Here is a 13,844-nt window from a genome sequence, read left to right as displayed (position 1 = left end):
AGTGAACTGACCTTAGACGAGACTCGCAGCAAACTGAGCAGAAGCGCACGGCTAGCCCATTAGTAGGCATCTCCAAACAAGCTGCAGCTAAGAGGACAACTTTAAGCCACCGGTGCCCTCCGAGTCCGACCACCGCTGACCTAGTTTGAACGGTTCGAAGTGGTGGTGCCAGCGTTATTGACAGTCCTATTAAACTAGTCGGATTCGGCACACCGTCCCTACAAGTAGCCTGGTCGAAATGTTCAAGTGGATCGACACTGTTTGTGTCATGTTCTACAACCGCAAGGTGCAAAGCTATGAAACTCTAAACGTCTAAACCTTCACCCACTGTAAAGTGCTCTGACCATCATCGTTCGCTGTGGTTCCGAATAAGATCCTAGAACACTCCATTGTAATCCATAAACATTGAAAAAGAAATCTCAATCTTCTTCTTCTTCTTCTATATATCTTCTCTTCTATATACATAAAAATGAATTTCTGTCTGTCTGAACCTTATAGACTCGGAAACTTCTGAACCGAATGGCGTGAAAAATTGTATACAGAGGTTTTTGGGGTCGGGGAAGGTTCCTAAGATGGTTCGAGACCCCTCCCTCATTTGGAAAGTGGGGCTCCCATAAAAATAATACATAAATTTCTTCATAACTCAAGAATTAATCAAGCAAATGGAACCAAACCTGGCATGTAGAGGTTTTGGAAGGGAAGATATGTTTTTAGGGTGGTAAACAACCCCCCCCTTCTGGAAAGGGGGGCTCCCATACAAATGTAACAGAAATTTCGACATAACTAAATAACTAATCAGAGTGTAAATCGATTTCAGGCGAAACAAAGTTCGTCGGGTCTGCTAGTAGAAAATATTTACGGGCTTTTGACTGGAGTTCTTACGTGAAAGCTTTGCATATGGAACTTTTACAAGTTTCTGAAGAAAAATCATGTTTTTGAAAATGCCAGAATCCTTTTCCGAATCCCATAAAAAATCTAGATGGAATTTCAGCAGGATTCTTTTTGTATTTCTACTATATAGGGGAGGACGGGCAAGAACAGCACGCCATAATTTGACTTCTATTATGACTTTTTCTCTAAATAACCCCCCCACACTGTTAAATTATAGTCCAACAAAAGACTTGACTAAAAAAAATATTATAAAAATAAAATTAATCTGTGAAAGTTGGTGAAAGCTTGGATTTTCCTATATGATATCTGCATTTGAAAACAAAGTTTTTTAAAACATTTTTTTTCTAAATAAAAATCTTGGTCAAGTTCATTCTTTTATTTAGTTTACATCTAAACAGATTACACTGAATCAACAATTTGACGCCACAATACACGGTTCGAGGCCGCATCTTTCCATCCTCGGATACGCCCCACGCTCGCCAAGTCGTTTTGCACCTGGTCTGCCCATCTCGCTTGCTGCGCTCCACGCCGTCTCGTACCTGCCGGATCGGAAGCGAACACCATCTTTGCAGGGTTGCTGTCCGGCATTCTTGCAACATGTCCTGCCCATCGTACCCTTCCGGCTTTAGCTACCTTCTGGATACTGGGTTCGCCGTAGAGTTGGGCGAGCTCATGGTTCATTCTTCGCCGCCACACACCGTCTTCTTGCACACCGCCAAAGATGGTCCTAAGCACCCTTCTCTCGAATACTCCGAGTGCTTGCAAGTCCTCCTCGAGCATTGTCCATGTTTCATGTCCGTAGAGAACAACCGGTCTTATAAGCGTCTTGTACATGACACATTTGGTGCGGTGGCGAATCTTTTTCGATCGCAGTTTCTTCTGGAGCCCGTAGTAGGCCCGACTTCCACAAATGATGCGCCTTCGTATTTCACGACTAACGTTGTTGTCAGCCGTTAGCAAGGATCCGAGGTAGACGAATTCCTCGACCACCTCGAAGGTATCCCCGTCTATCGTAACACTGCTTCCCAGGCGGGCCCTGTCGCGCTCGGTTCCGCCCACAAGCATGTACTTTGTCTTCGAAGCATTCACCACCAGTCCAACTTTTGTTGCTTCACGTTTCAGGCGGGTGTACAGTTCTGCCACCTTTGCAAATGTTCGGCCGACAATGTCCATGTCATCCGCGAAACAAATAAATTGACTGGATCTGTTGAAAATCGTACCCCGGCTGTTACACCCGGCTCTCCGCATGACACCTTCTAGCGCAATGTTGAACAACAGGCACGAAAGTCCATCACCTTGTCTTAGTCCCCGGCGCGATTCGAACGAACTGATGGAGTGTTCGCCCGAAATCTTCGCACAGTTTTGCACACCATCCACCGTTGCTTTGATCAGTCTGGTAAGCTTCCCAGGAAAGCTGTTCTCGTCCATAATTTTCCATAGCTCTACGCTACGCATACTGTCGTATGCCGCCTTGAAATCAACGAACAGATGGTGCGTTGGAACCTGGTATTCACGGCATTTTTGAAGGATTTGCCGTACAGTAAAGATCTGGTCCGTTGTCGATCGGCCGTCAACGAAGCTTGATAACTTCCCACGGACTCGTTAACCAATGGTGACAGACGACGGTCAAGTACACTTCTTATATGTCATAAAAGAATGTGTTAAGGCAATTTAAAATATTCACAGTGAAATGTTTGACCATGCTTAATTAGATTAGAATAATTCTAGCATGATTTTTTAAAACGTCGTATGTCCAAATGAGAGACTCTTTCATTACGCTCTTTTTCACTAAAATCGAAGCTAGTTTTGCATTAATGCTGTCCAATGAGTAGCTTGAATTTGTTCCCGTCCTGCTCGTTCTTTTTTGTCAACAAACGGACATGAGAGGGATGGGAATAACTTCAAGCTACTTCGAGCTGCTCATTGGACAGCACTATTTTTTACAATATTTCCACGTAAAACTAAATTTCATAGAAATGTGTTCTGAGGGTATTTGGCTCATCTGGTCACATTCCACGATGCCCTGGAACGTTGGTTCCCTGGGGGAAGTGACCACTTTTTGATCAATTCCGAAACCTGTCTTGCGTCTTATCGAACTTCATGATTTTGCAAAACAAGTCCATAGGAATGTGTTCTGAGGGAATCTGGTTCATATATGGTTACATTCGAATGAAATACTTCGGTTATTCTTAATGGAAATCCTATACAGGTATTCCGATAGAAATCTCTCTCAAATTATGTAGTGAATCCCTTTGAGATTCCAAAGCAAAGCATACAGGGATTCAGAATTAAGCCTTATCTTCCTCCGGGATTCCGAAATGAAGCCTTCCGGGATACCAAGGGTATCCTTACGGGATTTTGTTATTTCGAAGAGATTCCGATTTCACAAGGAATAGTACAGGGATTCTGCAAGGAACCATTGCAACATTCCGAAGAGAATCCTTCCGATATTCCGCAGATATTTCTTCCAATATCGCAGCGAATCCCTCCAAGATCCCGAAGTAAATCTTTTCAGAATACAGTAGGAAATCCTTCCGAGACTCCGCGTGGAATTCATACGGGATTACACAAGGAATCTTTCCGGGGTTTCGCAAAGAATCCTTCCGGGAATCCGAGGAAATCATTCGGGATTTCTCACGACATCTCCGAGATTCCGCAACGAATCCGATCGGGATTCTGAAAGTATTTCTTCCGGGGAATCCTTCCAGGATACCGGAAACGAAGAGAATGCTTCCGATTCCGAAAAAAATCTTTCCATCCGGGATTCCGAAGGCAACCCTATCGGGATTCTAAAGGTATTTCTTCCGGAATACTAAGGGGTATTTTTTCGGGATCCCGGGAATAGTCCTATAATTCCGAAAAAGATTCTTGGGCGATTCCGAAAAAAACCTTCCAGGATAACAAAGGGTTCCTCCACAGAGAATCTTTCCGGGATTCTACAAGGAATGTTTCCTATATACCGCCAAGAATCCTTCCAGGATACCGCGGGGAATTCTTTGGGGATTTCGAACTGAAAGTTCTTTATGGATTCCGCATGGCTCCTTCCGGGATTCTGAAGAAAGTCCTAGCAGGATTTTACAGGGATTCCAGGATTTTGCAGAGAAACTTTCGGGGATTCCTAAGGAAATTCTTCCGTTGATGCCGAAGGTTGATCCTTCAGGGATGCCAAAGAAAATACTACTGAGATTACGGAAGAAGGGAACCCTTATAAAATTCTTCGAAATCCTGGAAGGATTTCTGCAGAATCTTGGAAGGGTAGGCTGCAAAATCTTGGAAGGATTTCCTGCAGAAACCCGGAAGGATTCCCTGCAGAATCTCGGAAGGATTTCCTGCAGAATTTCGGAAGGATTTGCAGCAGGATCTCGGAAGGATAATCCAGGCAGGATAGGCTGCAAAATTTCGGAAGAATTCCCTGCAGAATCAAGTAAGGAATCCCGGAAGAGTTCCCAGCAGGATAATTCCAGAAGGATTAATTTCAGAATCATGAAAGGATTTCCTACTGAATCTCGAAAGGATTCCCTACAGAATCTCGGAAGGATTCTCCGCAAAATCGCAGAAAGATTCCCTGCAGAATCTCGGAAGGATGGGCTGCAAAATCTCGTAAGGATTACCTGCCGAATCTCAGAAGGATTCACTGCAGAATCCCGGAAGATTTCCCTGAAGGATTCACTGCAGAATCCCGGAAAGATGCCCTGCATAATCCTGGAAAGATACCCTGCAGAATCTCGGAAGGATTTCCTGCAGAATCCCGGAACGATTCCATGCAGAATCCCGGAAAGATTTCCTGCAGAGTTTTGGAAGAATTCCCTGCAGAATCTCGGAAAAATAGGCTGCAAAATCTCGGAAGGATGGAATGAAAAATCTCGGAAGGATTTCCTGCCGAATCTCAGAATGATTCACTGCAGAATCCCGGAAAGATGCCCTGCAGAGTTTTGGAAGAATTCCCATCAGAATCTCGGACGGATAGGCTGCAAAATCTTGGAAGGATTCCCTGCAGAAACCCAGAAGGATTCCCTGCAGAATCTCGGAAGGATTTCCTGCAGAATTTTGAAAGAATTTGCGGCAGGATCTCGGAAGAATTCCCTGGATAAGCTAGGAAGGATACTGCCGTCATACGCAGTATGAACGGGAATTTGTCCCATGTTTGCTGGGATTTCCTATGTACATGGGACAATTATGCGTAGAACGGCAGGATAGATAGGCAAGATAGGAAATATTTTCCGCAGAATTTCTGGAGGATTCCCTGCAGAATCTCGGAAGGATGGACTGTAGAATCTCGGAAGGTTTCCCTGCAAAGTTTTGGAAGGATTCCCTGAGACTCCCGGAAGGATACCCTGCAGAATCTCGGAAGGATTCCCTGCGGAATCCCCTGTAGAATATCGGAAGGACTCCCTGCGGAATCCCTGAATGATTCGCGGAAGCTCAGTAAGGCTCCCTGCGGAATTCCAGACGGATTTGCTGCGTGATTCCGGAATAATTCGCTGCGGGACCCCAGAAGGATTCCCTTCCGATTTCGAAAATAATTCCCGAAAGCATTCTCTTCGGAATCCCGAATAGAAATTGAAAATTAAAAAGAAATAAGTCAGTTCAATTCTATAGACCAAATCAAATTGATTTCTACTTATATATAAATATTTATATGTTCATTCATATACCTAGTATACTTTAGTCAGGAACTAATAACTAACTAATAATCCCATGGGAATCAAGAAAGGTTTGCCGTTGGAATCTCGAAGGGTTTGCCGTCGGAATCCCGGAATGATTCCCATCGGAATCTCGAAAGAATTCCCGTCGGAATCCCGAAAGTATTCCCGTCGGAATCCCGAAAGTATTCCCGTAGGAATCCCGAAAGTATTCCCGTACGAATCCCAAAAGTATTCCCGTCGGAATCCCTAAATGATTACCCTTGGAATTCCGGAAGGATTCGCGTTGGAATCCTGAAAGGATTCCTCCCGAAATCTCGAAAAGATTACCGTCATCGTCCCGAAAGGATTCTCAATAGAATTCCCGTCGGAATCTCGAAAAGATTTCCGTCGGAATCCCGAAAGGATTCTCAAAAGAATTCCCGTCGGGGTCCGGAATGGATTCCCGTCGGAATTCCGAAAGTGTTCTCAAAAGGATTCCCGTTGAAATCCCGAAAGGATTTCCGTCTGAATTCCAATAGTGTTCTCAAAAGGATTCCCGTTAGAATCCAGAAAGTTTTCTCAAAAGGATTCCCGACGGAACCCACAAAGGATTTCCGTCTAAATCTCGAAAGGATTCCCGTCGGAATCCCGTAAGTGTTCTCAAAAGGATTCCCATTGAAATCCCGAAAGGATTTCCGTCGGAATCCCAAAAGTGTTCTCAAAAGGATTTCCGTTAGAATCCAGAAAGTTTTCTCAAAAAGATTCCAGCCGGAGCCCATAAAGGGTTTCCGTCTAAATCTCGAAAGGATTCCCGTCGAAATAAGTATTACCGTCGGAATCCCGAAAGGACTCTCAAAAGAATTCCCGTCGAAGTCCCGAATGGATTCCCGTCGGAATATCAACGGGATTCCCGTTGGAATCTCGAAGGGATTCCCATCGGAATCCCGAAAGAATTCCTGTCGGAATTCGAAAAGAATTCCCGTCGGAATCCCGAAAGGCTTTCCGTTGGAATCCCGAAAGAATTCCCGTCAGAATCCCGAAAGGATTTCTGTCGGAATCCCGGAAGGATTTATGTCGGAACCCCGGAAGGATTTCTGTCGGAATCCCGGAAGGATTTCTGTCGGAATCCCGGAAGGATTTCCGTCGGAATCCCGAAAGTGTTCTCAATAGGATTCCCGTTGTAATCCCTAGTGTTCTCGAAAGGATTCCCGTCGGAATCCTAAAAGTATTCCCGTTGGAATTCCGAAAGGATTCTCAAAAGAATTCCCGTCGGAATCTCGAAAAGATTCCCATCGGAATCCCGAAAGGATTCTCAAAAGAATTCCCCTCGGAGTCCCGAAAGTATTCCCTTCGTAATCTCGAAGGGATTCCCATCGGAATCCCTAAATATTTCCGTCGGAATCCTGAAAGTATTCCCGTCGGAATCCCGAAAGCATTCCCGTCGGAATCCCGGAAGGATTCCCGTCGGAATCCCGAAAGGATTCTCAAAAGAATTCCCCTTCGGAATCTCGAAGGGATTCCCATCGGAATCCCGAAATATTTCCGTCGGAATCCCGAAAGTATTCCCGTCGGAATCCCGAAAGCATTCCCGTCGAAATCCCGGAAGGATTCCCGTCGGAATGCCGGAAGGATTCTCATTGATATCCCGGAAAGATTACCGTCGGAATCCCGAAAGGATTCCTGTTGGAATCTCGAAAATATTCCCGTCGGAATTTTGAAAATATTCCTGTCGGAATCCCGAAAGGACTCTCAAAAGAATTCCCGTCGTAATCTCGAAGGGATTCCCATCGGAATCCCGAAAGAATTCCCGTTGGAATGCCGAAAGAATTCCCGTCGGAATCCGGAAGGACTTCTGTCGGAATCCCGGAAGGATTTCTGTCGGAATCCCGAAAGTGTTCTCAATAGGATTCCCGTTGGAATCCCTAGTTTTCTCAAAAGGATTCCCGTAGGAGCCCACAAAGGATTCCCGTCGGAATTCTGAAAGAATTCCCTTCGAAACCCCGAAAGAATTCCAGTCGGAATCCTGAAAGTATTCCCATCGGAATTCCGAAAGGATTCTCAAAAGAATTCCCGTCGGAATCTCGAAAAGGTTCCCGTCGGAATCCCGAAAGGATTCTCAAAAGAATTCCCGTTGGAGTCCCGAAAGGATTCGAAATCTCGAAGGGATCCTCATCGGAATCCCGTCGAAAAGTTTTCCGACAATATGGCAGAAGGAATGGTTTCCATTTCACCGGAGATCACTTGAGCGGAAGAAGGTTGATCCGAAGGTTCCACCGGCAATGAATGAACTTCAAGGTTAATGCTTTTGACAACTTGTTCATAAACTTCAGTTGCTTCGGAGGGTTCAGTTGATTTGGGTTCGATTGCTTCAATAGCGGGTTGTGATCCAACAATCGTTTAATTCTTTTCTAAGAAATTATCCAATACGGGTGTTGTATTATCCTCGACAGCCGACGACACAGTGCTAAAAACGGAAACTGCACTCGAAGCGGAAGGATCATCCGCTTTCGCTGGCGGATTCAGGTTCACAAGATTGGAACAATTCCATTGAAGGAAAAACTGACACCACATCAGATTCTAAGAGCTCTTCGGTTGTAGCCCCAACTACGGCTTGAACCTACTCAATTGTCGTATCCTCCTTAGCTAATTCCTCTGGTACACAGAGAAAAAATAAATTGTGTTTTTGATAATTTTGCACTTTCATTTTAAAATTATACTAATTTTGGTAAATTTAAATAATGCAACTGTTAATATGAGACAAAAACTTTCATTTCTAGAAATTATTTATAAATAAAAAAATGTAAATTCAAGTTCTAAAGTTTTTCTTTCAAGAGATCGAAAAATGTTAAATGAGCTCATTGCTTTCTTTAAATTTGGCAACGCTGTCTAAAAAAAATATCTGGCCACTGACTGAACTGTCAATTTTTCTGTTTTCATTTGTCGGCGGGAAAATTGACGAATCCAAGAAATAAAAAGAAGAAGACATGCGATGGTGAGAAACAACAAAATCGTTCATGGCGAAGTATACGGCGGCGATTTTAAAATGCTCGTATAAAATTCTAAAGGTATTCTAATTTAAAACTAATGAATGTAAAGTGCGAGAAAAATGAAAAGCTAGATTTAGAACACATTATTCAAAAAAAAAAAAAATTTTCGTGTCATGCACCTAAAATATAGATTTCCATTTTTCTCGCACTTTACATTGATTAGTTTTTAATTAGAATTGGTTTTTAATTTTATACGGACATTTTAAAATCGTTGCCGTATACTTCGCCATGAACGATTTTGTTGTTTCTCACCATCGCATGTCTTCTTCTTTTTATCACTTGGATTTGTCAATTGCAGAAAAACAGAATTTAGTCAAACGCCTCCTCTGATAGCTCCGGGATTAGCTCGACAGATAATTGTAGTAAGGTGGGTTTTGTATAATACATTTCCTATCAATTGATTTATTGTTTATATTACATTTAGGAAATTAAGCAACGAGAGATGTTTATCGTGATGTTACCAATAGGAAGAGCAGATCTTCGGGAATGCCGATTAACGTTTCGGATAATCTCTTGATTCGTCACCCTCAACGTCATCTAAACATTCCACAAAGGCAGCCTGTATACGCATCACCGTCACTATCGTCTAGGAAAGCTGGGTTTGCAAGATGAGCACCGCTACAGGTAAAGTATAAAATATGTTCCAAACGTATCCCAAGTCCATCTGAAATAGTTTGCGAATAATACGTCTCATCCTCAGCAGGAAACAGCATAATTGCCCCGCAATGTGATGCACCAGCCCATATGCCACCGAATCATTCTCTAACATAAGTGTACGTCATCTGAAGATTGGCAGCCACCGCGTATACGAGCTCGCCTACACTGGCCCTGATGCCGTCCATGACCACCAATTTTTCGTTACATCTTCCTCCAAGGCGGATCCAGTTTCACCTGCAGCAGAAATGATAACTGCTGGCAGAACTCCAGACCTGATAATGTTGACGCTGAGGAGGAACTGTTTATCTCTCTCCATAACATGCAGAAAAATAACCAACTATTTGAGATAATGTAAACCCAAAACACAAAAATAATTTAAATAAGTAAATAAATAAACTAGAAACGAAATTGTCATTTTTGAAAATGAGTATAATTTTTTTTTAACATGCCCTTCTGAAATTGACAGCGCTCACAACTTGTTTTGAAAGGATCACTAGTGCATTCTAATGTGAAATACACATTTAGTTCTGAGAAGATAATGTTATTTTGAAAAGTCGACTCTTGTCGAAGTTCTCAGCGAAGTGACATTTTTGTAGTGGTAAATTTAACAATGTTATACTTTCTACTGAAAATCACTAACTGATTTTCTCAGTTTTACCAACGTTTCTTTAACTTTTACCAACGATTTTTTTTGTGTGTAGTGGTTGCGGAGGCACAATATCGGTATCTGGTAGTTCTTTGTGTGAATGTTTAGGCATCTTAGCCTCATCAGCCGTCATCAGCTGAATCGATTTCAGTTTTTTTTTTGGAGAACTTCAGCCGACGATGGAGGTTTGTCGGTATCAAGAGATTCCTGAATTGGTTCATTTTCAGTAGTAGCTGTTCTGTTGGTAGAGGTTCGTCCAGCTTCCTTTGTTCGTTATCTACAACAGAATCGACTGCAGTGGGTGAAGGCTCTTCAGCAGGGGCATCAAGAGAAGTAGTATCGTCGGAATTAGGCTGTACTTCGGTTGAAAAGAAATGTTTTTCAATAGGAACTGTAGCACCGTCTGTTGTCCCAGAGTCGTCTTCACCACTCCCTTTCATTTCTGCTGGTGCTGTTTCTTCCGGTTCTAAATTATTGATATCGTTATCGATTGGTGCCAATTTGGGCTCATCATCGGACACTTGTTTCTCCGTATCTTGTTCTTCCTTCGCTTCCATCGTCGGAGCTACTTCTTCTGCGTGGGCCGGATTTGTTATATTCACTGCGGGTCCGACGGTTGCAGTGCCGGCATGAGCTGCCATCTCGTTTGATACGATTCCAAACGCCTCGTTATCTATTTCGATGCCCTCATGAACTTCCAAGCCGTTGACAATAGAATCAAGCGAATCGTCATTTTTTCACCTTCTTCGTCCCGGTTCCTCAGTGCTGACCACTGTAAATAGAAGTAAATTTAAACCAAATGTTATGCCTTGCAGGTGTCACCAACGGAACTATGAAATCTAATCCTAGAACTGTCAGAGATCTCCGACGTAGCCGTTGCCGGAATCCCGGACGAAATGGCAAAACTTCCGAGGGCTTACCGTCATTCTGAAGCAAGGACAGTCGCGTACTGACACGAAGATTATGGACCACGTGAAGAGGTTATCCTGTAGGCTATAACCTGTAGGCTTCCGTTATGACAATAAATTACAAATTGCAAAGAACAATATCAGTTAATAACTAATAGAATTAAAATCACTTTTACGACATTCAAAGCAAAAGAGAAACAACTTTGTTGTACGAGAAAGGCAAAAATAATATGGAAAATATTTCAGCTTTTACCCAGCAAACAAGGTTACTCTAACTTGACCCTAACATGAGTGTAACCTGTTAGAAAGTTACTCTAATTTTCTCACTAACGTTAGGGTAAAATGAGACTAAAATTAGACAGATCTGCAACACTTTTGTTAGATATGTTTATGTAAGTTGCATAATTTAATCTAACCTGTTAGCCTCACTTTAGTATAACGTTAGCAATGTTTCGCAGTGAGCGGTTAGGGAGTTGTGAGGGTTGTTTTGAAAGGGCTTTCATGTTGATTTATTTACATTCAGCAGTCATCCGAGGCAGAATGTTCATAATATACATAACTGCCTCGAATAACAGATGAATGTAAATAAATTATCAATAAAAATCGTCTTAGAAATTTTCTATATTTACCAAAATAATTGTTATATATTTAGATTACCCACATTTAGCTTAATTAAGGTAATGTATTATGAAATTATAATTTTATCTTTTTCCTCCCGTGTTTTATAATGTATAGACTATAGGAAGGAAGCAGTTTTGAAATTTACACTACAGCCGCCGCCGATTCCGAAGCGGTCTTCTATATTCTATATTAAAATTAAATTAAAATTAAATTAAAATTAAATTAAAATTAAATTAAAATTAAATTAAAATTAAATTAAAATTAAATTAAAATTAAATTAAAATTAAATTAAAATTAAATTAAAATTAAATTAAAATTAAATTAAAATTAAATTAAAATTAAATTAAAATTAAATTAAAATTAAATTAAAATTAAATTAAAATTAAATTAAAATTAAATTAAAATTAAATTAAAATTAAATTAAAATTAAATTAAAATTAAATTAAAATTAAATTAAAATTAAATTAAAATTAAATTAAAATTAAATTAAAATTAAATTAAAATTAAATTAAAATTAAATTAAAATTAAATTAAAATTAAATTAAAATTAAATTAAAATTAAATTAAAATTAAATTAAAATTAAATTAAAATTAAATTAAAATTAAATTAAAATTAAATTAAAATTAAATTAAAATTAAATTAAAATTAAATTAAAATTAAATTAAAATTAAATTAAAATTAAATTAAAATTAAATTAAAATTAAATTAAAATTAAATTAAAATTAAATTAAAATTAAATTAAAATTAAATTAAAATTAAATTGCAACATGCTAGCGCTACCAGAAGGCGTACCCGAAGGTACCATTGCACGAAAGGGGGTCATTTTGGAAGCAGCACGTAAATCTAATTTTTGTATTGGGGTGGAAGCTGTTGAAATAGATCAGGTGGCGGCGAACCAGGCGATATACTTGATCTTGTTTTTCGAGTTTAAGTTCCTGTAATGACACAAAAAAAAGATACATTCAACAATTAAGTACATACATAAGAGAAAATGTTTTCGCTGCCCAAGAAGCATTCACTGTAAAATCTTACACGAGTGCTCATTAAAACTGTGAAGCTTATTAACTACAAAATAAACGCCACACTCACTGGTAAATTTAAAGGATCCATTAACCGTTTCCTAGCAATTTCTTTCAAGATACGACGCTTTCCGAAGTGGAAGTAACTGACGAGTGGTTTGATGGGAAAGCCTTGAAGCGCAGTCCATCGGTGCTGGCGGTGGAGAATCCATGACCACCGGAGGAAGAACGTGCGGATGGGTTGTAGTTGGGGCTACCATTGATCCCTAATCCTATGTTGATTCTGTCATCTAATTATATCCTTTTAGGAGAATCCCCACCTTCCCCTTCAAGCGCACCATATCCTGCTGATCTTAGGAGCCATAGTTTTAGCTATATACGCTGTTGTAAGCAGGACTTAACTATATGCGCTTGTGGTTCTCCAGCTCTGCGATTGTGACGTGTCTGTATCTTCGTCGTAAGCTTGAAGCGCAAAATTTGCAGAAGTTGTCGGAACAGGCCGCGCGGTTGTCTTGAAGAAAATCTTCTGTCGCCAAGTGATAATCTGCGAGCAGCCCTGAATCGGTTGCCTTTGACTCGCTCTTCCGAGAACTGCCGAGGCCTCTTGCTATCGACAACGCATCCTCCATGAACCCTTTCGCTTTGTAGCCACGACCACGAATCCTGGAAATCAAGTTTATTGTTGAAATCTGACTTTATTTTTTTAAATACGATTAAATACTTACTTGAAAAAAAAAGCATTCCAACATCGCCATTTTGTCGAAGATAAGCACCGAGAGCACTCGCAAAGCGCACCGAGAAGACAGCATGAAATGAATGAAAAGAATGCTGTTTCTATTTTCAGCTGTCATAAAAAATGCAAGGCGCGAAAAAAAAGAAAAAGAGCATAACAAACGAGTCAATGTTTTATGCTTTCTGAAGGGAAGCATAACTAACGGACCCTAACCATAATCTAACAGCTCACAGATTGTTACTCTGGGTACTTTGACAGATCTCATAAAAACAAAAACATCAATGCTGTCAGTCGTGCACGGTGAGAAAAATATGCAAAAAAAAACATGACAACTGACAGCGTTGTATAGTGTCTTTTCAACTGTATACCTAGAACTCTACACACCGATGGAGACTTCAAGCGCAACGCGAAAAAAATCCAAGTGCCGCGTCCCGGTTAATTAGTTCCTGGCATAAGTGTCTCTGCTTATGGAACCACCCCACCCATTTTTGGCCCTTCATACAGGAGTCTGATGAAATACAAACAATAGTATTATCATGATCAAATCGTTTGTCAGATATGGCCAGTGCTATCGGCAGTTGTCTTGCTACAATAGATGGTAGTATCATCATCATCATCATCATCATCAACAGTCACATTCACAAAAATGAATATAATTATGGTCCATGGAATAGTTTCATAGCAATGTATTTGTCT

At 40.7% G+C, this 13,844-nt stretch overlaps 2 long non-coding RNA genes across 4 annotated transcripts; one reads left to right on the top strand and one right to left on the bottom strand.

Moving 5' to 3' along the window:
* The first annotated feature begins 8,462 nt into the window (after nt 1-8,462).
* On the top strand, nt 8,463-9,620 carry LOC134217403 (uncharacterized). 3 transcript variants are annotated; one of them, XR_009981025.1, is made up of 4 exons: nt 8,463-8,508; nt 8,862-8,930; nt 8,988-9,187; nt 9,264-9,620. It is a non-coding gene; the product is annotated as an uncharacterized LOC134217403 (long non-coding RNA). The 3 variants fall into 3 exon arrangements; XR_009981026.1 differs by having other exon boundaries at nt 8,480-8,581; XR_009981027.1 differs by lacking the exon at nt 8,463-8,508 and adding an exon at nt 8,513-8,538.
* A 2,544-nt stretch (nt 9,621-12,164) lies between these two features.
* Nucleotides 12,165-13,399, bottom strand: LOC134217402 (uncharacterized). The gene is made up of 3 exons (XR_009981024.1): nt 13,141-13,399; nt 12,486-13,078; nt 12,165-12,331 (listed from the first exon to the last, which is right to left on the bottom strand). It is a non-coding gene; the product is annotated as an uncharacterized LOC134217402 (long non-coding RNA).
* Between the last annotated feature and the right edge of the window lie 445 nt (nt 13,400-13,844).

Source organism: Armigeres subalbatus, chromosome 2, assembly GCF_024139115.2.
Source record: "Armigeres subalbatus isolate Guangzhou_Male chromosome 2, GZ_Asu_2, whole genome shotgun sequence".
NCBI classification, from domain to species: Eukaryota; Metazoa; Arthropoda; class Insecta; order Diptera; family Culicidae; genus Armigeres; species Armigeres subalbatus.
Note: the sequence above shows the minus strand (reverse complement) of the source record. Positions and strands in the feature narration are given on the sequence as shown.